The sequence below is a fragment of the Hemiscyllium ocellatum genome, chromosome 8 (assembly GCF_020745735.1).
Source record: "Hemiscyllium ocellatum isolate sHemOce1 chromosome 8, sHemOce1.pat.X.cur, whole genome shotgun sequence".
NCBI lineage: Eukaryota > Metazoa > Chordata > Chondrichthyes > Orectolobiformes > Hemiscylliidae > Hemiscyllium > Hemiscyllium ocellatum.
Genome location: NC_083408.1, coordinates 72,936,029 through 72,960,536, shown reverse-complemented (window position 1 = coordinate 72,960,536; position 24,508 = coordinate 72,936,029). Strand labels below are relative to the sequence as shown.

Below are 24,508 nucleotides of genomic sequence, written 5' to 3'. Positions count from 1 at the left end.
GCATTCATGGAGTCATAGATTAGATTACTTACAGTGTGTAAACAGACCCTTCGGCCCAACAAGTCCACACTGACCAGCCGAAGAGCAACCCACCCAGACCCATTCCCCTACATTTACTCCTTCACCTAACACTATGGGCAATTTAGCATGGCCAATTCACCTAATCTGCACATCTTTGGACTGTGGGAGGAAACTGGAGCACCCGGAGGAAATCCAAACAGACACGGGGAGAATGTGCAAACTCCACACAGACTATTACACGAGGCGGGAGTTGAACCCGGGTCTCTGGTGCTGTGAGGCAACAGTGCTAACCGTTGTGCCACGTGCCGCCCCAGATAGAGATGTACAGCATGGAAACAGACCCTTCGGTCCAACCTGTCCATGCCGACCAGATATCCCAACCCAATCTAGTCCCACCTGCCAGCACCCGGCCCATATCCCTCTAAACCCTTCCTATTCATATACCCGTCCAAATGCCTCTTAAATGTTGCAATTGTACCAGCCTCCACCACTTCCTCTGGCAGTTCATTCCATACACACACCCGCTGTGTGAAAAAGTTGCTCCTTAGATCTCTTTTATATCTTTCCCCTCTCACCCTAAACCTATGCCCTCTAGTTCTGGACTCCCCAACCCCAGGGAAAAGACTTTGCCTATTTACCCTATCCATGCACCTCATAACTTTGTAAACCTCTATAAGGTCACGCCTCAGCCTCCCCCTCCTCAAACTTTTTTTCTCCACTGATTATAGCCCCATTTTTTTGTAATTTTATGAAACTTTATGGCCCTCCCGTCCCAGAACATCCTAATACTTCTATAATCTATCGTTTCCATAGCTGCAACCTTGTCAAAATATCAGATTTTTAAAACACTTCAGAAGGTGCTAATGGTCAACCATAGTTTGTGACGAATGTCAAATACAGGTCAGATTCAACAGGATCAATTCCTGAAGAGAATTATTGGGTTTTTACAGCAGGTTATATGAGAGGAGCTCAGTGGGGTGCAAGTTCAATGAGACCAGGCATGTAAACAGTGGCAATATTCCTTGCCTCAGATGTAATTTCACAGCAGACAGATTCATGTATCACAATCAGATTTGGGCTTCTTGATTGGCCATTGCTATAAAACAGAAGGGCAGTCTGCCATATACCATTCCTTATATTGTTACAGTTCAAGTATCAATTCAGCACTGCACCAGAGATTCATCTGGTCATCATGCTCAGACTCCCAAATAGAATTTATGGTGGTGCCCTATCATATATCAGAGTAGATGTTTGATCAAGTAGTACTTCCAATGTCTCAACAAGTCTCAGTCAGAATCACTGCCATACAAAACCTGCTCACTGACTGCGCCATGAATCCAAACAGAATAAACAGTAGGTGCAACATTAAGAGCGAGATGATGATAAGGTCAACCCACCAATTATCCCAAGAGTGCTAGGTTTATTCACCAGCCATTAATTAATTAATTAAACTTTCTCTTCAAGTATCATAACATATTATTACATTTCTCCTATGTTTGGACATTATTTTATTCAAGGACATTAGTCATTGTTGCAGAAAGGACCTCTTTGTGCAGTGCAGCTTCTCAAGATACTGAAGAAGGAAATTGGATCATTGCACTAAGGCTGTGAGCATAAGCTTTATTCTTCCATATCAAAATAAGTCTGGAGGAAGTGCCATTACTTCCTTTGTAAATGGGAACATGCTGTGCTTTCCTAACGAAGCTACTGCTTCTTCTTTGGTTTTCCTCATAGGCTAAGACCTGTTCTTAACCTGGTTTAGGAAGCACCAGTAAAACATGGTCAATTTTCCAGCATATAATAGTTGAAGACATTTTAAGAGTGAATCTCTTTCAAAATATATTCTTTTAAGAATTATTTATCCAATGTAATAAAGAGATGTAGAAACCCAGGAGCATAATTGTTACATTCCCATCAGTGTTACAGTTTGATTTAGGTCTGAAATTGCAAGTTGGATAATTCACTTTTACAAAACTCAACTAGAATTAAACCATTATTTGAAGTGCAGAATGTATTTATTCTAAGATCCAAACATTACAAAATTACAGCAATGCTGAGGTTGCAGAACATCTCAGTCCTATTGCCTTGCTGCAGGAATTCCTCAGGATGGTGGCCCTATGCCAAACCATCTTTTCATCAATTACGTTCCCTCAAATCACGTGGTTGGGTGTGGGATGTTGCTGATTAGTGCAATATTTAATACCATTTGCAAATCCTCAGCTCCTGGCATTGTCCAAATCTTGCTGCATATGGACAGGGACTATGTTCAAAGGCTTGGGCTGCTCAATGGCAAGTAATATTCTCACAAATGTCAGGTGATCACCATCTCCAAGAGAGAATCTACCATCTCTCTTGGCATTTAATGATGTAACCATCCCTCAGTCCCCATCTATCAACAACCAGAGAATTACCATTGACCAGCCAATAAATCCTGTGGGTCATAACAGTAGGTTAGGAGCTAGAATTCTGCAGCAGGTAACTCACCTCCTGACTCTTCAAAGCCCAGCCACAAGACAGAAGGAGAGACCAGTACAAAATATCCATCCCACTAGTTGAAACAAACCATCCTTTCCACCCCCACCACCCCCTCCCTACATTATCCACATATCTCTTTTCCCTCCTCCACTCTCTGATTGGACCATTAATTGATGCAACACCCAACTCACCAGGACCTGCCTGTCAGCCAGGCTCCACAGAAGTCACTACCTTACTTACCTTTATGTTCAGCTCAATCACTGGTTATCCCCTTCTGGCACTGTCTACTGTCCCAACAATAGCCACTTCTTCAGGTGGTGATGTTTCAACAAGAGATTTAGCTCTCAGGAGGAGCACATGCTTCCCAAATGGGAAGATGGAAGTCCAGAAGTCCTCAAACCATTTAACAGGCTAACTGCCATCATACGGCTGCAAGGTGAACCAACCAAGTAGAAGTTAGCTTGCTCCGACTTTTATGCTGCCCCTACCCGCCTCCCCCCATCTCCAAGTAAAATTCAGATTTGGTCACAAACTTTGAACGAGTGTTTCCTTTTGTATAGCATAGTAATTTATTGTTACATGGATTTTGAAAATACAGTAAAATATATACACAAGTTGTCACAATTAACCCGGCGCTACTTTAATAACATCAATTATAAAAATCAAAATAATGCATACAAGGTTACGACAAATTTCATTTCTTTTTTGTTCCACAGCTGTTAAAAGGTGTCCCTGAGTCCGCATCAGCCCCGACCCAGGGCATCCCCGGGTCCAGCCCCGACCCAGGGCATCCCCGGGTCCAGCCCCGACCCAGGGCATCCCCGGGTCCAGCCCCGACCCAGGGCATCCCCGGGTCCATCACCAGCTGTCGCTATCGCCAGGAGGCTATGCCCAACTCTCCAGGACCGCAGCCAATTCTCAACCTCCCAGGAACAACGGATGTCCAAATGAACTCTCGAGGTTCGAGGGGCCATTGCAGATACCGCTGAAACACGAAAGGATAAGAATGGAGCCTGATTCACCGACGCTGCTCAAGCTGTGATCGCCATAGCCACAAAGGAACAGACTGGATCTACCGCTCAACAACTTCCTGCAACCTCCCTGCCTCTCCCTCTCTCCATCGCCGCAGAACAAAGACAAGATGAATTCGATTCAAAATTTAAATTAAGAGGTTTTTTTTTATAAAAAGGGATATAGTCAGTAATGTGAGAGACAGCAGACAGGCCTGAGAGTCCGAACACATCCTACCCTGGCACTTCCACCATCACTTTTTGGAGATGTTTAGAACTAGAAGGTACTGTTCAAAACGTAGGCGGTCTCCATTTTTTTTCCCCTCTGTAAGCTCTACTTATATTAATTTGGAAATAAAAACTGATGAATGGAAGTTTGGACTACTTGTTTATTTTACAACCTGAGGGTAAAGTCAAATCTAATGGTGTGCTTTTGCTGGAACAAGATACTTTTGTATTGGCACCAGTTCTCTTTGGGGGAAGTAAGTAGCTTCACAATAACAGGGTTGGATTGGTTGTCAGTGTCAGTTTGTCACAGCACTGAGAGGACAGGGAACAATTGGCAATCAGACTTTCAAGCCTGCCAGCAATTGATATCATTCTCTGGGATAAATTTCACCAGACGTTGGATAAGTGTCAATCTTGGAGTTTCCGGGAGGGTTTCTCTCCATGAGCGTCTCACACATTTCTCCTTTGGTTATGTATTCACCACTTCTCTGTGGCACTACTATCTTGTTTGAGGGGATGGTGGAAAGGAAGGGCATCTTCCTACCCTATAGCCACCAGAGGAGACCATAGCACGTGGCCTTACCAGCCTGGTCTGAGGTTGCCACACAGGTCAGTAAGTGTCCACAGTCCAGAGGAACACCCAGCGGTGCAGGAAAAAAAGGTTAATGATTGACTGTGCTGCGCCAAGAAAAGTGACACCACCTTCTCACTGCTTTCTCATATTCTAACCCCACTACTGCACTTACCTCCCACCAAGGCTTATGCTCTGCCATTCTCAATATTTCATGCAACATTTTCATAGAGTAGATTTCATCCATCCTGGCACATCAGACTATTAACCCTGAAGACCAGGCACTTGCTCAGCTCCAGGAATGAAAGGACCCCATGGAAATGCACTACCTATGCACTCATTCAGGAAACCTCACCAACTTGCCCCCACCTGGACCAGAACCGACAGCTGTGTCAGCCACTTTCATCTTCCTTTTTCTTACTCCAGAAAACAAATGATTCATAACAGAGCAGAGAGAGGCAAACCAGGTGATGCCAAACATTTGTCTCCTAATCACCCACAAGGAGAAAATCCTTCCCCGAGTAGGAGAGAACATGACCACTCGTGACATCGCTGAGACCTCCACTACCTGGCAACTAAGTAAAAGATTCATTGTCAAGCGCTGCACTGCTCTCCCATTACCATCACTGTGAATGTATTCTCAACATTCCCAAGTAGCCACAGATCCCTATGGGGAACTACAGGCAAGGCTATCCCTGAACCCTTCACCAGCCACATACTGACATCTTCATTTGTATGTTAGTTGGGTAAGCACATCACTGGCATGTGGCAGATAAGGAAGAAACACTCCAGGTCATTAGCATTCGGAAGACTACTGAAGACCAGGCACTTGCTCAGCTCCAGGAATGAAAGGACCCCATGGAAATGCACAGACACAGGAACCAGTAGGTAGGTTTGTCAGAGGCAGGAGGAAGTTCGAGGAGTCCACCGTGATCAGTACTGTGCTGCCTTGGTATGAGAGCATCTGGCAACCTCCCAAGGACAAGCTGGCAGCTGCCATGGAACACCGATCAGCACTCCATCACTTCAGTCCTTGGGGATCAATGCAAATAACAGGGGGGGGAAGGGGCCTTAAGCTCACTCCAGGTGCTGCTTCCTTACAAGAAGGTAGGAGCCAGAAGATGAATCATATACAGGTCCACCAGAAGTCTAGTTTCAGGACACTCCAGAAGTGCCCAGCTTCTCCATCTTCATACTGCCAGCATTCCCCAACTCTGTGAGAGTTCAAGCCAATGAGGGTGAACTTGCGTCTGGGTAGGACACTCTCTACATATCGGGACAGTCTAGCCACAAACACTCTGGGCGCACCCTCCCAAAATCCAAGTCAACTGACTCCACTCTCGAGTAAGCTTCCTCCATCCGAAATCTGGGCCCAGGATACACCGAGACATGGTGGGAGGAAAAGAAAACCAAAACCTGCTTGGGGCAGGTGAGATGGATGAAACTTCATTCAAATAGTTTGTAAAAAATATTTTAATTTTTAATCATTAACTGTATGTCAGTTTGACTGCAGCTACAAGCATGAAGGTAGAGAGACGAGCCATCTTTAGCATCGTACGATGTTCTAAGTCTGAGTGATAGCTATCCTTTCCATAGTGCCCATATAAGCATGGAACTTTGCAATGACTGATCTAGGAAGCATCATATGTTGTTAAGGTCTCCATCATTTTGGAACCTTAACTTCTTTTAACCAATAGAAAAGTATAAATAGAACAAAAACAGCAAGCTATACTTGCAGTTGGAATTACACAAAGGATGCTGACCTCAACAAAATATTTGCAAGCAGTGAAAGATGACTTCACTCAACTCAGTTGCATGAAAAAGAAGGTTCACAATTAAGTCCTTCCTGCTTTGCTTTAGCCAACGTTACTGGGCTAAGGTGCTGTTCCTTCTGAGTAACATCTCCATTGTCTCTCAGATCTCCACTGACCATTTAAGAAAAAAAATCTAGCCTAATGGCAACCATGTAACCACTGCCAATTGTAAAAGAAAGATCTGGCTCGAGAAAAGAAATCTGCCCTCCTTACCTGGTGATTCTAGAACCATGTTGTAAACTTTTAACTGCCTTCTGTGCATTTAGGATAGCAAATGGTGCTGGTCTAGCCAGCGATGTTCATGCCCCATATTGATTGTTTTTCTCAAAACCATATAGCCTTAATGTGCGCAAATTGTCTGAAGCAGAGACTCTCAGGATCAAACGGTATCTTCTATCCAAACGATACTGCAACAAACACCCAGACAAGACCTGCGTGGGAACCTCATGTGGAAGAGGAATCTGGTGACCTTTGTTGGCTTTAGTGCTAAAATGATGTTGCACTGCAAAGAAGTTGGACATCATTTCACAGTTTTCTGACTGCCAATCTAACAGGGTATAGTGTCACGGTTTCCCCCCTCATTTACACAGCATTTCATGGAAGATAAGTGTTTATGGCTCTCTGCAACTTTGATACATTATGTGGGCACCCAAAGCTGGGAACGCTGCATTAGAAGCAGCTCCATATTTGTTGGAGGTTTATGCTGGTCCTGCTTTTCCAGGCTCCTGTGTTTCTCATCCATCTATGTGGATGTTCATAATGCATTAGCCACTGAGATGACCTCAGCTTTTGTGCCTGGATCCATTGGGGACAGTTCCTCTGAGCCTAAATGGGCAATATCAGAAACAAAGCAGCTCTTCAGCAGTATAATTATTTGCAGTAAGTACGCATAAATAATATTTGAACAGTATCCTCCAAATTATTTGGACATGGAGATTTCTGACAAGAAGGGCACTCAGATGTCACTGCATAAATCGAAATCAGTTCTATATTGCTGAAGCCTTTGGCACACATACACTCAGTGATTGTAAATGTGGTAGCAATAGTAAGAATCTCTCCCCCCCACCCCCAATCCACACATTACCCAAGAAAGCATTGCATATAGGAGAATAGGGTGGACATTATATAGTCCAAAATGTGAAGTGGGCAGCTCCTGCGACATCCTGGTAAATCTCCTCTGCAACTTTTCCAATGCTTCCACATACTTCCCGAAATATGGCGACCAGAACTGTACACAATATTCCAAGTGTGGTTGTATAGTTGCAGTATGGTATTGCGGCTCCGGAACACAATCCCTCTATGAATGAAACCTAACAGTATTATCAGCCTGGGTGGCAACTTTCAGAGATCTGTGTACATTGACTCCAAGATCCCTCTGCACATCCACACCACCAAGAAACTTTCCAATGACCCAGTACCCTGCCTTCCTGTTATTCTTCCCAAAGTGCACCACCTCACATTTAGCTGCATTGAACTCCATTTGCCACCTCTCAGCCCAATTCTGCAGTTTATCCAAGTCCCCCTGCAACCTGTAACATTCTTCCACACTGTCCACCACCTCACCGACTTTAAAGTCGTCTGCAAATTTACTAATCCATCCACCTAAGCCTGCATCTAAACCATTTATGAAAATGACAAACAGTAATTGTCCCAAAACAGATCCATGTGGCACACCACTAGTAACCGGACTCCAGGCTGAATATTTTCCATCAACTACCACACAGTGCCTTCTTTCAGAAAGCCAGTTTCTAATCCAAACTACTAAATCACCCTCAATTCCATGCCTCTGCATTTTCGCCAACAGCCTACCAGGTGGAACCTTATCAAAGGCTTTACTGAAGTCCATGTATACCACATCAACTACCCTATCTTTATTCACATGCTTGATCACCTTCTCAAAAGACTTAATGAGATTTGTGAGACACAATCTGCCATGTTGACTATCTGAAATCAAATTGTTGCTTGCTAGATGATTATAAATCTTATAATCCTTTCCAAAAGCTTTCCTGCAACAGAAGTAAGGCTCACTGGTCTATAATTACCTGGGTCATCTCTACTACCCTTCTTGAACAACGGCACAACATTTGCAATCCTCCAGTCCTCTGGTACTAAACCTGTAGACAATGATGACTTAAATACCAAAGCTAAAGGCTCTGCTATCTCCTCCCTAGCTTCCCAGAGAATCTTCGGATAAATCCCAGCCAGCCCAGGGGACTTGTCTACTTTCACTCCTTCTAGAATTGATAACACCTGTTCAGAACTAACCATGATCCTTTCTAGTCTAATATCTCACACCTCATTCTTCTGCTCTACAATACTCTCCTTTACTTGAATGAAAACCGATGAGAAATGTTCATTTAACACCTCTCCGATCCCTACAGGGTCCACACTCAACTTCCAACTTCTGTCTTTGACTGGCCTTATTCCTACCCAGTCATTCTTTTATTCTTCACATATCTATAGAAAGCTTTAGGGTTCTCCTTTATTCTATTTGCTGAAGACAAATCAACAAACAAGGCATGAGGTTCACTTACAGAACTATGTGATAACAGATTACTTTAATCCTGTTTGTTTAACACTATTGGCTCTTGAAGGGCCTCACATAAAAATATAGCCTACTCCTTCATAGAAATAAAAAAAACACTGACTTTCCCAATCCTGGTGTGTCAGCAGCTATTTTTCATTTTGATTTGGACGAGGATGGAAAGTAACAGAGATAGTACTTTACAGAGTGCGTTTCAGGCTCAGTCTAGCTGCCCCACCCAGCCCCCCCCCCCCCCCCCCCACCGCCCATATTGTATAGTGGCATATAGCAACATGTTCACCGCCACCTCTCCCCATTCCCATGAGAAATTGCTGCTGGCAATATATGGCAGGCAGTTTGACTTTGCATCTACCCTAAAAGTCAGCCTCAATCTGACTTGAGGCAAGTCAGAAATACTGTGAGTCTGTATGTTCTGACAGAGGCAACAAAGTGCAAATAGACAAGATGAGGTGAGGCAATGCAGAAGTGCTATGAACATCTGAGTAAGTGCAAAGTGATTAAATGCTAAGTGAGCTACCTAGGAGCCCTAAGATGTACCCTGCTCCAAATCGTTTTCTGTTCCTGCATGCACAGGACTCAGTGGTTAGTACTGCTACCTCACAGCACCACGGACCCAGATTTGATTCCTGCCTCGGGCGACTGTGCAGAGTTTACACATTCTCCCTGTGTCTGCATGGAATTCCTCTGGGTGCTCCGGTTTCTTCCCAAAATCCAAAAATGTGCAGGTTAGGTGAATTGGCCATAATAAATTGCCCACAGTGTTAAGTGCATAAGACAGGGTATGGGTCTGTAGGGATTACTCTTCAGAGGGTTGGTGTAGACTTGTTGTGCCAAAAGGGCCTGTTTCCATACTGTAGAGCATCTAATCTAATCTGATCAAAGTGGCATGGTAATAGTATTACAACACAAGGTGTCAGAGCATTCCAAAGTGCAGAACAGAAATGGATAACCAAACTCTAAGTGGGTAGAATATGTGCCACGATGTGGTGAGGCTAGTACATGTCTGATGACAACTGCCATGGACAAAGGATGCAGGCAGTCATGATCCACGGAGTGTACTCTGAAATGTAAGCAACTGCTGGCCAAGATGGAGGCCTAAAACGAGAAAGGCAAGCTGGATCCACCAGGTACCTGCTCTGACATTTATGTTGGGTATTGTCACCATCTAGTTTCACTCTGCTCTGTGAGAAAATAGCATACTATGTAGAAATATTACCTATTCTGCCACATTTATATGTTAAATGCATACAAATTACATATTGACTACAGTTCCACCTTCAACATTATAATCCCAACCAAACTAATCTCCAAACTCCAAGATATAGATCTCTACTCTGCCCTCTGCAACTGGATCCTCGAGTTCCTGACCCACAGATTGCAATCAGTGGGGATAGACAAAGCACCTCCTCCGTGACAATCCTCAATACCCACATACCACAAGGATGCAAACTCAGCCCCATATTGTACTCCCTGTACACTCACGACTATGTAGTCAAATTTCATCCGAACTCCATCTATAAGTTCGCTGATGACACCACTGTTGTAGGCTGGATATCAAACGATGATGAAACAGAATACAGGAAAAAGATAAAGTGCTTGGTGGCGTGGTGTAAAGATAGCAATCTCTCCCTCAAAGTCAGCAAAACTAAAGAGCTGATCATTAACTTCAGGAAGGAAGGAGTAGGGCACGCCCCTATCTACATCAATGGAGTGGAGGTGGAGATGGTTAAGCATTAAGTTCCTAGGAGTGACAAACACCAACATTCTGTCCTGGACAACCCTCCTTGATCCAGGGTCAAGAAGGCATACAAACTGAAAGAACTGTGGATGCTGTAAATCAGAAACAAAAACAGAAATTTCTGGAAAAGCTCAGCCTCTGTGGAGAGAAATCAGAGTTACATTTTCGGGCAAAGAAATGTCACCGGGCCTAAAACGTTAACTCCACAGATGCTGCCAGACCTGCTGTGCTTTTCCAGCAATGTTTGTTTTTAGTCACGCCTCTCCTTCTTCAGGAGGCTAAGGAAATTCAGCACAGTATAGAAAGCATTCTATGTAGATGCATCACGGCTCGGTACTTAACTGCTCTGTCCAAACTAAGAAACTACATAGATTGTGAACACAGCCCAGTCCATCACACAAGCCAACCTTCCATCTGCTGACTCAATCTACACTTCCTGATGCCTTGGAATGGCAGCCAGCATAAAAGACCTCTCCCACCCCACTTATAATCTCTTCTAAACTCTTCCATCAGGCAGAAGATACAAAAAGCTGAAACAAAGGTACCAACAGGGTCAAGGACAGCTTCCTTCCCACTGTCATTACACATCTGAAATGAACCTCTCAAATTTCAAATCTAATGTTGATCCTTCTTTTTGTGCACCTTTTTTGAAGCTGTAACTTTGTATTCCTCACTCTGTTCAATAGGCAGATGATTTATGTTATGATCTGCCTGTATTGCACGCAAAACAAAGCTTTTCACTGTATGAAGGTACATATGACAATAAGAAATAAAGACAAGTCAAAGCAAATAGGCTTCTCACCACTTACTGCTGAGGTTGGCATCTTGTCATTTAAAACTTAGGTGTAAAACTTTTGTTCCTCATCACTGAGAATCTCATTTTCCCAATCTCGCCATATTTTCCTAATAGACTCACTATTACCTACATTGTCAAAGACTTGAAGAATTCTGCACTGTCCCTCTCTCTCACTCACTGTGTGAAAGAAATAACATTCAATGACTTTAGAAAAAGAAACAGTTAACACGCATCAATATCTATATTAAACCAATCAGCTAGTGAATTCGGGGATGTCATAGTCCACAATTTGATATCATCACTAAAAGCAAAAATTAACTATGAACAAAGTCATCCCATTCCACCCCTTTTGGACTGAACTCTGCTGCACAGACTTTGTACCCTTTTGCCTATAATTTTTTATCCATGATATTTTTGGAAAGAATTGCTTGCCTCATCCATCTTGTATGTGCATTTGGATTTAAATGGGATACGGTTTAAATTTGTAATTGATAATCTGTTTTGCCCCATGTTAGAGGATACGTTTGTTATAGTAACTACAGTTTTGTTTATCAGTTCATTGACAAAACTGATGAGAGATTCTTTTATATTCAAAAGTGGTCAAAATCAGGGCTCTGAGAGATTAAATTGGTCACAATTCACACTTGTAATGACTTCTGAATTTACAGGGCTTGGTTTCCAAACAGGGTCATGACAACTCTCAGAGAGTTGTGCGATATTGGAAGTCTCTGCCTCAAGGTGATGAAAGTGGAAATGTTGAATATTTTTAAAGACAGTTTATTAGGCAACAGAATCAAAGGTTATCAAGGGTTGATGGCAACATGGATTGGAAATACAAACAGATGTGCCATGTCCTTATTTATTGGCGGAGCAGACTCAAAAGGGGTGAATAGTCTGCTTATGCTCTTAGTTCACATGTCTAATGTCATGGTAGATGAACTATTTATTCCAAATAATGTTAAATCTACAGATATCATATACTGACTATATTGTGTTATTGTGTAGTTGGCTATGCTTAGGATAGGTGCAATGACATGCACAAAATAAAAGTTAAATTGATGTTGCTGGAAGATTTTCATATTTAAAAATGCATCTCTATTGGAAGATTATTTCAATGTTTCATGTAAAATTTATTCTCATCAGAAATTTTATTTGCTCAAAATATGTTGCAGAATTATAAAAGACAATTAGAATTAATTCATGCACAAATGTGCATTCATTGACATGTTTATAATTAAAAGGAAACAATTGTGGCTGGACATATTAGGGCACACTTTTCAGGGCAGTTAGATCTTGAATCAGAATCTTCTGACCCAGATATATGGACACTACCACTGTGACATAAGAGCCCTTGCGATGCTTATTTGCTTGGCTTTGTTATACCCAATTATTATTCTGCCATATTTAAATATTCAATTAACAAATATATCCAAGTTTGTTCAGTATCAACTCATGCTGACGGATGTTTTAGAACAATAATTCTTTATATCAATGTTGGACTTTATACTTAGATTCTACATTACAAGTGACTCGAGTCAGAGATGTAAGCATGGAAATGGACCCTTCGGTCCAACTTGTCCATGTCTACCAGATATCCTTACCTAATCTTGTCCCATTTACCAGCATTTGGCCCATATCCCTCTAAATCCTTCCTATTCACATAGCCAGCCAGATGCCTTTTAAATGCTGTAATTGTACCAGCCTCCAACACTTCCTCTGGCAGATCATTCCATACATGCACCACCCTCTTCATGCCCCTTAGGTCTCCTCTCATCCTAAACTTATGTCCTCTAGTTCTGGACTCCCCCATGTCAGGGAAAAGGCCTATCCATGTCCCTCCTGGTTTTATAAATCTCTATATAAGGTCACCTCTCAGCCTCAGACACTCCAGGTAGAACAGCCACAGCCAATTCAGCCTCTCCCTATAGCTCAAATCCACCAACCCCCAGGCAACATCCTTGTAAATCTTTTCTGAACCCTTTGAAGATTCACAACATCCTTCCAATAGGAAGGAGATAAGAATTGCATGCAATATTCCAAAAGTGGCCTAACTAATGTCCTGTACAGCCACAATATGATCTCCCAACACCTATACTTGATGTTCTGATCAATAAAGGAAAGCATACCAAATATCTTCTTTAATATCGGGCGGCACGGTGGCACAGTGGTTAGCACTGCTGCCTCACAGCTCCTGAGACCCGGGTTCAATTCCCGACTCAGGCAACTGACTGTGTGGAGTTTGCACGTTCTCCCTGTGTCTGCGTGGGTTTCCTCCGGGTGCTCCGGTTTCCTCCCACAGTCCAAAGATGTGCGGGTCAGGTGAATTGGCCATGCTAAATTGCCCGTAGTGTTAGGTAAAGGGGTAAATGTAGGGGTATGGGTGGGTTGCGCTTCGGCGGGTCAGTGTGGACTTGTTGGGCCGAAGGGCCTGTTTCCACACTGTAAATAATCTAATCTATCCTATACTTTCAAAGAACTATGAACCTGCAGTCCATGGTCTCTTTGTTCAGCAACACTCCCCAGGACCTTGCCATTAAGGTGTATAAGTCTTGCTCTGATTTGCTTTCCCTAAATGCAACACCTCATATTTATCCAAATTAAACCCCATCTGCCACTCCTCAGCCCATTGACCCATCTGATCAAGATCCCATTGTAATCTGAGGTATGACTTGGAGATGCCAGTGTTGGACTGGGGTGCACAAAGTTAAAAATCACACAACACCAGGTTATCGTCCAACAGGTTTAATTGGAAGCCTACTAGCTTTCGGAGTGACAATCACCTGATGAAGGAGCGTTGCTCCGAAAGCTAGTGTGCTTCCAATTAAACCTGTTGGACCATAACCTGGTGTTGTGTGATTTTTAATCTGAGGTAATCTTCTTCCCTGTCCACTACACCTCTAATTTTGGTGTCATCTACAAACTTACCTCCTGATGAAGGAGTGGCCTCCAAAAGCTAGTGCTTCCAAATAAACTGTTCGACTATAACCTGGTGTCATGTGATTTTTAACTTTGTCTACCCCAGTTCAACACCAGCACCTCTAAGTTATAACTATACCTCCTATGTCCACATCCAAATCATTTACATAAATGAAGAAAATTAGTGGACCCAGCACCAATTCTTGCAGCACACCACTAGTCACAGGTCTCCTGTCTGAAAAGCAATACTCCACTATCACCCTCTGTCTTCTACCTTCAAGCCAGTTCTATGTCCAAATAGCTAGTTCTCCCTGTATTCCATGAGATCTAACCTTGCTAAACAGTCTGCCTTGAGGCTAGGCGGAGGATGATCAACAGCCAACCAAACAATTATTTTTAATCCAGATATACTATTGGAACACAGAGGTCACAAACCTATTTATTCACATTAATAACATTAGCCTTTTCTCACCAATTTTCTCATCTTTTCTCTTGAAGCATTGATTCTCACAAGATTACGGTTTCAAATAATGGCTTTTATTGCCATTATTGCACACAAGTTTGAACATTTATGGCTGGCTGTGTTATCATGGGGATCTTAGAGTTGAGCCTGACATCCACTCTCTCACTCTCTCACACACACACACACACACTACCCCCTTCCAGCAAACAAAAATAGTAAAATAAACTTAATCAGAAGCAAGAAATCTGAGCAGTTTTTCTCTCTGTAATCCAGATTACTCAGGTCAATTCTACCATTCTGACCACTACACCGATATTTCAGTAGAGGCTTCCATTTGGACTTACTTTTCTGTGGATCATTTTGTTGCATTCGAAATTCACTGAGCCATCAGTAGGGACTGGAAGCATCATTACCCTTGTAAAATTGTTACAAACTATAAACTTATCACAAATCCTTCAACGTAAAAGTCAAATTCATTTGTGTTGCTTTGAATGAGATTCAAATAACATTCAGCCTTTTCAAAAATCAAATGATTTCCTATTCCAAAGGATAACAATCACTCTCCTATCAAATAATTAAGCTAATTCATCAGTAGTTGTCCACTTGTTGACAAAATTCTTAAACCAATACAAAAAAGCACACAGCCGTACCTCACTGGACAGTATGAGAATCTTGAGCATAAATGATCCACAATGCTAACAAAAGGATAAGTATGACCATTTGAATAGCCCATCGGCTCTATTTTTAAAAAAAAGTAATGTGCATGACTTTGAATGCCACATTTTAAAGGCTTAATTCTCTTTAGCTAAAAAAAAGTCAAAATTAGACTCCATATAAAGACTTCCTGCTGTGAATAACGATGAAATACTTTTATTTTAACATTTTGTTGGTACAATTCAGTCACCTCAGATAAAATATTGTTAAGTGTGACTCAGTGATGCAGTGGCGAGCAGTAGGCGTTTGGCAGTATGACTCCCACGGATTACACATTTAAGGCAGGAACACAAGCCAGCCTCTCACTGGCTGTAGCTTGACAAAGAAGCAAGCCAATGACAGGAAATAAGTGATGGCTTTAGCCACGTAAGAAGCTGCATTTGAGTGGGTTGCACTTTAGCTCGGGACAAGCCAATCACCAGCCATTCTTCTCATTAGGACTGTTTTACCATTAAAGGAGAGTTGCAAGCTGAAAGACATTGCTGTCTATATCAGTAAGTGAAACAGCTGCCTATTATGACTCATCTACACGTACCATTATGTTAGTCACCAAATTACAAATTCTTCCATGGCTATTAAAAAGAAGTTTAAACTAGAAGTGATGACTGAGTTAGCACACATTTTGTAGAACAGTCAAACTGTTTTTTTAAATATGTTCTTTGGCCATTCCAAGATGCATTATGCTAAAGTAATTTTCAAAGGATGGTGTATCAATAATATTTCCTTGGATACAGTATTATATCAAATTACAATATAGGCACAAAACATTTGGTCTAACTGTCCTTTGTTGTTATTCCTCTACATGATCCCAGGTAGCTGCTCTATTCTCATTTCTCCTTATTCTCCATGTACTTAACCAACTATTTAACCTAATCTCAAAAGTTAACATAGTCTCTGATCCAATCACCAACTCCAGTAGCACATTCCATATGGTTTTGTTAAAGGTCATTAAGGTTTATCCTGCTTTCTGTTCTAAATCTCTAAAGCTTAATCTTACATCTACATCCAGGCCTTTCAACCCTTGGACACAGTCTAACTTAACTCTCTCACTACTTCTGATATAATCATATTTATCATAAGTCTTCTTTCTCCTAAAAACGCAAAGCTTTTAACATTTCCTTCACAATACATCACTTTGTAATAAAACTTTTCAAAGCACTGAAAAATGGATAGCACTGAAATACAAATACCTAAAGAATACAATTAAGTAGTGATAGCTAATGGGGATTCCATACCTCACCCCCACTCAATAAGATGTTTCAACATTTATGGTGTGTCTCCAAATCATTCCTAATTGAAAAACACACCTCAATCTTTCATGAGTTTAACAATGAAATCATTTCCCAACCCTCAACACCCCATTGACCACCAGTCACTCCTGAAGAATTCAGGTAGCAAGATACTGAATTGTCACAGTGCAACTTAATTACTGTTAAATTCAAAGGCTGAACAGTTGGAGAAGTAAAAAGAAAGTTTAAAACAAGGCAAAAACCACACGTCATCCAAACATATTAGTGCTTTATTAGATTATATTACTTACAGTGTGGAAACAGGCCCTTCGGCCCAACAAGTCCACACTGACCCTTGCCTTTGTGTGAAGCATGCCACATTGAAGTGAACTCATCTATTGCTACTATTTCTCTAGGGAATTATGATTTTAATGATTTCTTTTTCATTTGGGTTGTCATTTAATCTCCACATTTTTCACACTACCTTCAAATGATGTAACTCCTTTGTCAGTTTTATTCCTTAAATATAATATATTGAACCATGTCTTGTCTGAAACAATGCTACTCAATACAATTAATGCAGCTCCATAGTACTGGGCATTTTGTGAGTATTCTTTATTTCTGAGTTACAAGAACAGATTCAGAAATCAATGTGTATCATGACCAAAGTTTGATGTCTATAAGGAAAAACCATTTACTCATCTAGTTGTTTACAATTTAATGACTATTATACTTGCAGAATAAAATTAATAATCCAATTCACATTTCGCATGATACTGCATGTAATTGTAGTTGTGAATAATATCTGAAATAACATCTTTAAGGCCACTGAAATTTCCTCCCTCAATTCCCATATGATCCTAAAGACATATTCTGACACACCCCGAGTCTTGTGTCTCCCCTTGATTCTACTACTTTTTAAATTCCGTATGTATAATATTACTAATCTCACCCCAACCACTTCAGCATTCACTTCCTTCTGAACTGATTTTCTTTATTAAAGACCGATGAGAATTTATTAAATCCCTGTATCAATTTTTTTTAAATCATTATTCAAATAGTAGCAGTGGTCTCTTCTCCGGAAGCTCTCATCACCAATTTCAGCTCACCACCACCTTCTCAAGGGCAACTAGAGACAGGCAATAAGTGTTGGCCAGCCTGCAACACCCATATCCTGCAAATTAATAAAAGAAAACCCTGTCATTTAATACATTGTTACATTTGATGTTTTTGTGAACTTTTTCTTAATTATCTCCCTCAGTTTTCCTTATCTCTCACTTGATCTCTTATTTCCTCATATTTTCAGACAGTTTTCAAATTATTTCCATTTGGCTCTGCAGTTCTTTCTTCAATTTTAATTGATTTCTAGCCCTTCTCCACATTCATTCATGATGTTCTGGAAAACTTTATACCTCACTCTATATCTTTATAATGTTTTAAAAATAAAACACTCCTCCATTTCTTCACATTCCTTTGTGTCAGCTTTTTCTTCCACTTCAGTTCAAATTTCTAAACTCTAATACAATTTGTTGATGATTTGGTGTGGATATTTTCCCTCTTAAAGCTCATAATATTGTGTTCACTACACCTAGTGTGAAGAAAGACAGAGAAAAAAGAAAAAAAAGAGAAAAAGTTTTCACTTAGAAGGTGGTGATGCTGCTTGGAACGTACTGCCAGTTGGGGTGGCGGAATCAGGCACATTAGCAACATTTAAGGTGTATCTTGATATAATCATGAATGGGAGGTGAACAGAGAGAGTAAAAACTGCACATGGGCAATTCATAGCTGGTCTAAATAAGGATTAGGAGCAGGCTTCTTGAGCCAAATGGCCTATTCCTGTTTTGAATTGTATTGTATTGCAATTGTATTGAATAAAGAAATTGCAAGAGATAGGAGTGAAGTGAGTGAAAGGTAAAGGAGATATAAAAGGGAAAGTAAAAGACTGACCGACAAACAGTATTCAAAAAATATAGAAACCACATTCCACAGGGTTATGCTCAGGTGAGTAAATGATTCACCAATTTGCTTTATCACTGAGACACTATTGTTACAACTCGATTTTGCTTTTCTGCCCAAATTCTGTTTGCCTGAATTACAGCTACAGCATAATGGTTTGTTTCAAGATGGATAATCTGCAGATGACTTTCCCTCTTAAAGCTCATAACACTTGTGTTCAGTGTGTGAAACTTCCAGAAAGGCAAAATCAAAAATAGGAGGAGATCACCTGACCAGGTTTCTGTACCTTTTGTAAAATATTAAATTTCATTCATACTGACTTTCTTTATCACACATGGGTTTCAAGAGCTTGGTTCAACCTGGTTAAATGAACACTGCAGATATTTTAAGTCAGCATTGTCTCCTGTTTTTAAAACTATTTTAGTCCACAAAATGTCTCAGGTATTAAAAGCATTGTCCATTCTATCATGACAGCAGTCAGTCATCAGTTAGTCTGTTGGGCAGACTGTATTTGGAGAGTAGTGTGCCTTCTTGAGCTGCCTTTCGCGCTCTCATCTTCAGCCTTCATCATCCGCCTCACTTCAAAGCTAGCTACACCTCAGTCAAGAAGGGCCTGTCATCATCTGTGTCCCACGGCAGGCTCTTCCCAGCTGTTGACATCAAAGCCAATGTTCTTCATGTAGGCTTTCAGGACATCTGATGAAGGGCTTATGCTCGAAACGTCGAATTCTCTATTCCTGAGATGCTGCCTGGCCTGCTGTGCTTTGACCAGCAACACATTCGCATCTTTGGAATGTGTCCACTGCCCACCCTATAATCTTTGATCAGTCATGGGTGGTGGTGGAGGATTGTTTTTCAGACTGAAGGCCTGTGACCAGTGGTGTGCCACAAGGATCAGTGCTGGGTCCTCTACCTTTTGTCATTTACATAATGATTTGGATGCGAGCATAAGAGGTACAGTTAGTAAGTTTGTAGATGATACCAAAATTGGAGGTGTAGTGGACAGCGAAGAGTGTTACCTCAGATTACAACAGGATCTTGACAAGATGGACCAATGGGCTGAGAAGTGGCAGATGGAGTTTAATTCAGATAAATGTGAGATGCTGCATTTTGGGAAAGGAAATCTTAGCAGGACTTATACACTTAATGGTAAGGGAATGTTGCTGAACAAAGAGACCTTGGAGTGCAGGTTTATAGCTCCTTAAAAGTGGAGTAGCAGGTAGATAGGATAGTGAAGATGGCGTTTGGTATGCTTTCTTTTATTGGTCAGAGTATTGAGTACACGAGTTGGGAGGTCATGTTGCGGCTGTACAGGACATTGGTTAGGCCACTGTTGAAATATTGCGTGCAATTCTGGTCTCCTTCCTATCGGAAAGATGTTGTGAAACTTGAAAGGGTTCAGAAAAGATTTACAAGGAAGTTGCCAGGGTTGGAGGATTTGAGCTATAGGGAGAGGCTGAACAGGCTGGGGCTGTTTTCCCTGGAGCGTCGGAGGCTGAGGGGTGACCTTATAGAGGTTTACAAAATTATGAGGGGCATGGATAGGGTAAAAGGCAAAGTCTTTTCCCTGGCATTGGGGAGTCAGAACTAGAGGACACAGGTTTAGGGTGAGAGGGGAAAGATATAAAAAAGACCCAAGGGGCAACTTTTTCACACAAAGGGTGGTACATATATGGAATGAGCTGCCAGAGGATGTGGTGGAGGCTGGTACAATTGCAACATTTAAGAGGCATTTGGATGGGTATATGAATAGGAAGGGTTTGGAGGGATATGGGCTGGGTGCTGGCAGGTGGGACTAGAATGGGTTGGAATATCTGGTCAGCATGAACGGGTTGGACCGAAGGGTCTGTTTCCATGCTGTACATCTCTATGTCTCTCTTTTGGTTGGAGAAGTACCTTTACCTTATCAGTTTTCAGATTCAGCTTTAGGGCTCAATAGTTTCCTAAATTCTTCAAACAGGAGATGGCCTTTTATGTGTGCTTGAATAAAACAAACACAATCACCTGCGCACAGGGGTCCAGTACTGTGATGTGAGAGATGCTGGACATCACCTTCAGTCTACGAAGATTGAAAAGTTTCTCATTGAACCAGTCCTCAATTTGGCCCTGGTTGAGAAAACATAGCCCAGGGGTTATTTACAGAACTAGTGTAAGCATAAGCCAGTAACTACAGGCAAATCAGTTTAACCTCAGTGGTGAACATGCTTTTAGCAATAAGATTTCAGGAGAAAATTAACAATGACTTGGACAACTGCAGGTTATCGGAGAAAAGCCAATGCAGATTTCTTAGGGGCAACAATTTGTTCAATTATTTTGATGAAGTAACAGAAAGGGTAGACGAGAGTGAAGAGAAGAGTTGAAGTGGTGTATATAGACATTCAAATAGCATTAGATAAAATGCCACACAACTGATTTATGTGCAAACTTAGAACTTGTGGAATAAAAGGGAGTTAGCAACATGGATATAAAATTGTGACAGGAAATGAAGTAGAATTAACATTAGTCTTTCAGACTGTGACAAGATTTATAGTGGAGTTCCCCAGTGGTCTGTGTTAGAACCCCTATTCTTCCAGATATACTAATGATCAACATTGTGGTGGACAGAGCACAATTGCTAGATTTGACGATGTCACAAATCCTACAAGTATTGTGAACTGTCTTAAGCATAAAGTTAACATTACAGAGACATAGACTGATTGGTGGAGGTGGGAGACAAGAAGCTGATGCATTTAAAGCAAAGAATTATGAAGTGATTTACATTGCTCAGAAGAAATGGGACAGACAATATAAAATAAAGCATACAATTTCAAAAGGACGTTTCTAAGCAGAGAAACATGAGGGAATATCTGCACAAATGATTGAAGGTGACAAGGGAGGTTGCAAGAGCAATTTCTAAAACATATAGGATCCTGGCCATTATAAATAATGGCGCAAAGTACATGGACAAGCAAGTTATGATAAACCTATATAATGCACCTGTTTGGCTCCATGGTTTTGCATCCAGTTCTGGGCACCATACTACAAGAAGAACTTAAAGACATTAAAGAAGTTACAGAACAGATTCACAGGAATAATAAAACATTTTAAAAGGAGAGAAGTCATTTGAGTCTATTCTGCACTCCGTAAGAGTGTGGTGTAAGCAGAATTGTGGCTTTCAAAATAGACTTGGATCATTGTCTGAAAATAAATAATTTGCTTAGCTACAGGGAAAAGTAGGGAAGTGGCACTAAATGCACTGCTCATGCAGAGAGCTGACACAGACATGCCAGACCAAATGACGACCTCCTGTTCTGTAGCTGCTTTATGATTTGATGATCTTATAGAATTTCATTCCAGGTAAAGTAACAGTTTGTCAGTTACACTATCCCTGTGTAGCATGCTGTGCATCAATTCCATCATTTATACTTATCTAGTGGGTCAAATCTAACTGAATCAGCAGTCAACAACCTTTTATGTAATGTGTGCCGACCAGTTTGGTCATACACAATGGAATGCTAAAGTTAGCTTACAATTTTGGGACTAGTACATTTCTTCACTATGTATCATGTTCATACTTAGATACTGATTTGGAAATGCTGCTGTTGGACTGGGGTGTACAAAGTTAAAAATTGCACACCAGTTTATAATCCAACAGGTTTATTTGGAAGCACTAGCTTTTGGAGCGCTGTTCCTTCATCAAGTGTTTGTGGAGTATAAGATCGTAAGACACAGAATTTAAAGCAAAGGTTTACAGTGTGATGTAACTGAAATTATAAATTGAAAAAGACCTGGATCGTTTGTTAAGTCTCTCGTCTTTAAGTGAACTTTAACAACTGGTGTCATGTCAGCCCAGATAATGCATTTAAGGTGGGAGCTGCCTTGTGTAAGACTGTCTGTGCCAGGATGGTCAGACTGATTCTAATCTAAAAAACAGACTTATAGAATCTTATATAGATTCATGCAAAATGTAATTCTGCAAGTATAAATTCACCCCACAAACATGTGTGTGTGTGTGTGTGTGTGTGTGTGTGTGTGTGTGTGTGTGTGTGTGTGAGAGAGAGAGAGAGTGAGTGAGAGTGATATGTGCGTTTGTTTGTGGTGAGGGTGGCGGGTGTTGAGTCTCTGCGGTGTATGAGATAGACAAATTTGTCTGAGTCGCAAGAGTACCTTCCACATATATGGTGGTATCCCATGCAGGCAAGGATGCCCAGAAGCATGGTACGTTGGCGAGACCAAGCAGAGGCTGTGGCAACGGAAGAACGGACACCGCACAACAATTAAACAGACAGGAGTGTTCCTTCCCTGTCGGAAAACACTTTAGCGGTCTGGGACATTTGACCTCCGACCTTTGGGTGACCGTCCTCCAAGGTGGACTTCGGGACAGGCAACAATGGAAGGTAGCCGAGCAGAGGCTGATAGCCAAGTTCGGTACCCATGCGGATGGCCTCAACCGGGACCTGGGGTTAATGTCACACTACAGATGACCCCATTGCATTACGTACATACATACACACAGAACCTCTCCCATATGCTCACATATACACTCACACAAGCAACCTCTCACAGACTTATACCCTTTTACACTCAAACTCACACACCCTCTCACAGGCATTCATAACCCCCACCACACACACACACTCACCCACATGCACATAAGTATGTGGGTTGAATTTGTACTTGCAGAATTACGTTTTACTTTGCTCAAAAACTTCATGAATCCATGTAAGATTCTGTAAATCCTTTTTACAGATATGCATTACCTGGGCTGACATGACACCAATTGTTAAAGTTCACTTGATAATGTAACTTTTTAAAACGTCTTGCAATTTACATACAAAAGAACTGAAACCAACATGGTCATTCTAAAAGATGAGAGACTTAAACAATCCAGGTCTTTTTCAATATATAATTTCAGTTACATCACACTGTAAACCTTTGCTATAAATTCTGTGTCTTACGATCTTACACTCCACAACCACCTGATGAAGGAGCAGGTTTTTAATTTTATACTTGGATACTGCTGCTCCACAAAATACAGGAAGTACAGTATATGTAACCATTGCCATTGTGGATGGCACACCAACATATATTAAACAACATCAGCACTAGAAGTTACAAGGAATAGAAATTCCACTTTGCATCTATTAAATTTACCCGTGCACCACAACTTGACCACACCAATCGGACTGCAACTTACACAACATCGCACTGCCTACCTGTTGTTATTTTCCATTAATTAGATTTATACTTGTTTCTGTCGCTAGTCGTAAAAGATGGAGAAATTACCTTCTGTGGAGAGCAGTAGGCCAGGATCTAGTAAGAACACGTATTAAAATTTGATACTCAAGTTGTTATTTTTGGAGAATCATGGAGTGTATGTGCTGGAATTTCTTCTGGTATAATGAGATGGGCTGACTAATGCAAATTATTCATAGGTCATTAGACAGAAGTGGTCCAAAGGCTTTTATTTAATTTAGTTCTTTTTAATGCTTGTAGAATGCACTTTCTTATGTTAGAGTACACTCACAAGGAGAAGCAGATTGGTATATAGTATTAATCAAAGTTTCTTCTGAACTATAAATCTTGCATTTTTTAAAAATACATAATTCATGGGATGGGAGTGTTGCTGACTGGCCTGATTTATCACCTCTTCTTGAGCCACTGTAGTCCATAATTTCCAAATAGCCAAAACTATCTTCCTTTGTCCTAGGTACGACTCCAACCAGTGAAGGGTTCTCCCCCAGTTTCACACTGATCAGTTCTGTTAGGGCTGCTTGGTATCAAGGACCGTCACCCTCACCTCTGGAATTCAGCTTTCTTGTTTAAACATGTACAAAGGCTGAAATGAAGTTTGGACAGAGTGGTCCTGCCGGAACGCAATCTGGGTGCCAGTGAGTAGTTTATTGCTAAGGAAGTGACATTTGATAACACTGCTCATGACACCTTCCATCACGTTAATGGCGATCAAGAGTACACCGATGGGGCTGTAATTGACCGGGTTGGATTTGTCCTGATGTGTGTGTGAAGGCCACACCTGACCAATTTTTCACATT

The 24,508-nt window shown here is 41.3% G+C and overlaps 1 protein-coding gene across 2 annotated transcripts in view; it reads right to left on the bottom strand.

Moving 5' to 3' along the window:
• The window catches only part of LOC132817925 (SERTA domain-containing protein 2-like), a 57,424-nt gene that overhangs the window by 13,252 nt on the left and 19,664 nt on the right, over positions 1–24,508 (bottom strand). Inside the window, exon 2 of one of the 2 annotated variants that reach the window (XR_009644933.1) lies at positions 17,260–17,694. The exons of the other annotated variant lie outside the window; for it this stretch is intronic. The gene's annotated coding sequence lies outside the window, so the exon portion shown is untranslated. Of the gene's footprint in view, positions 1–17,259; positions 17,695–24,508 lie in introns of those variants that run through there. 2 annotated transcript variants of the gene reach the window in all.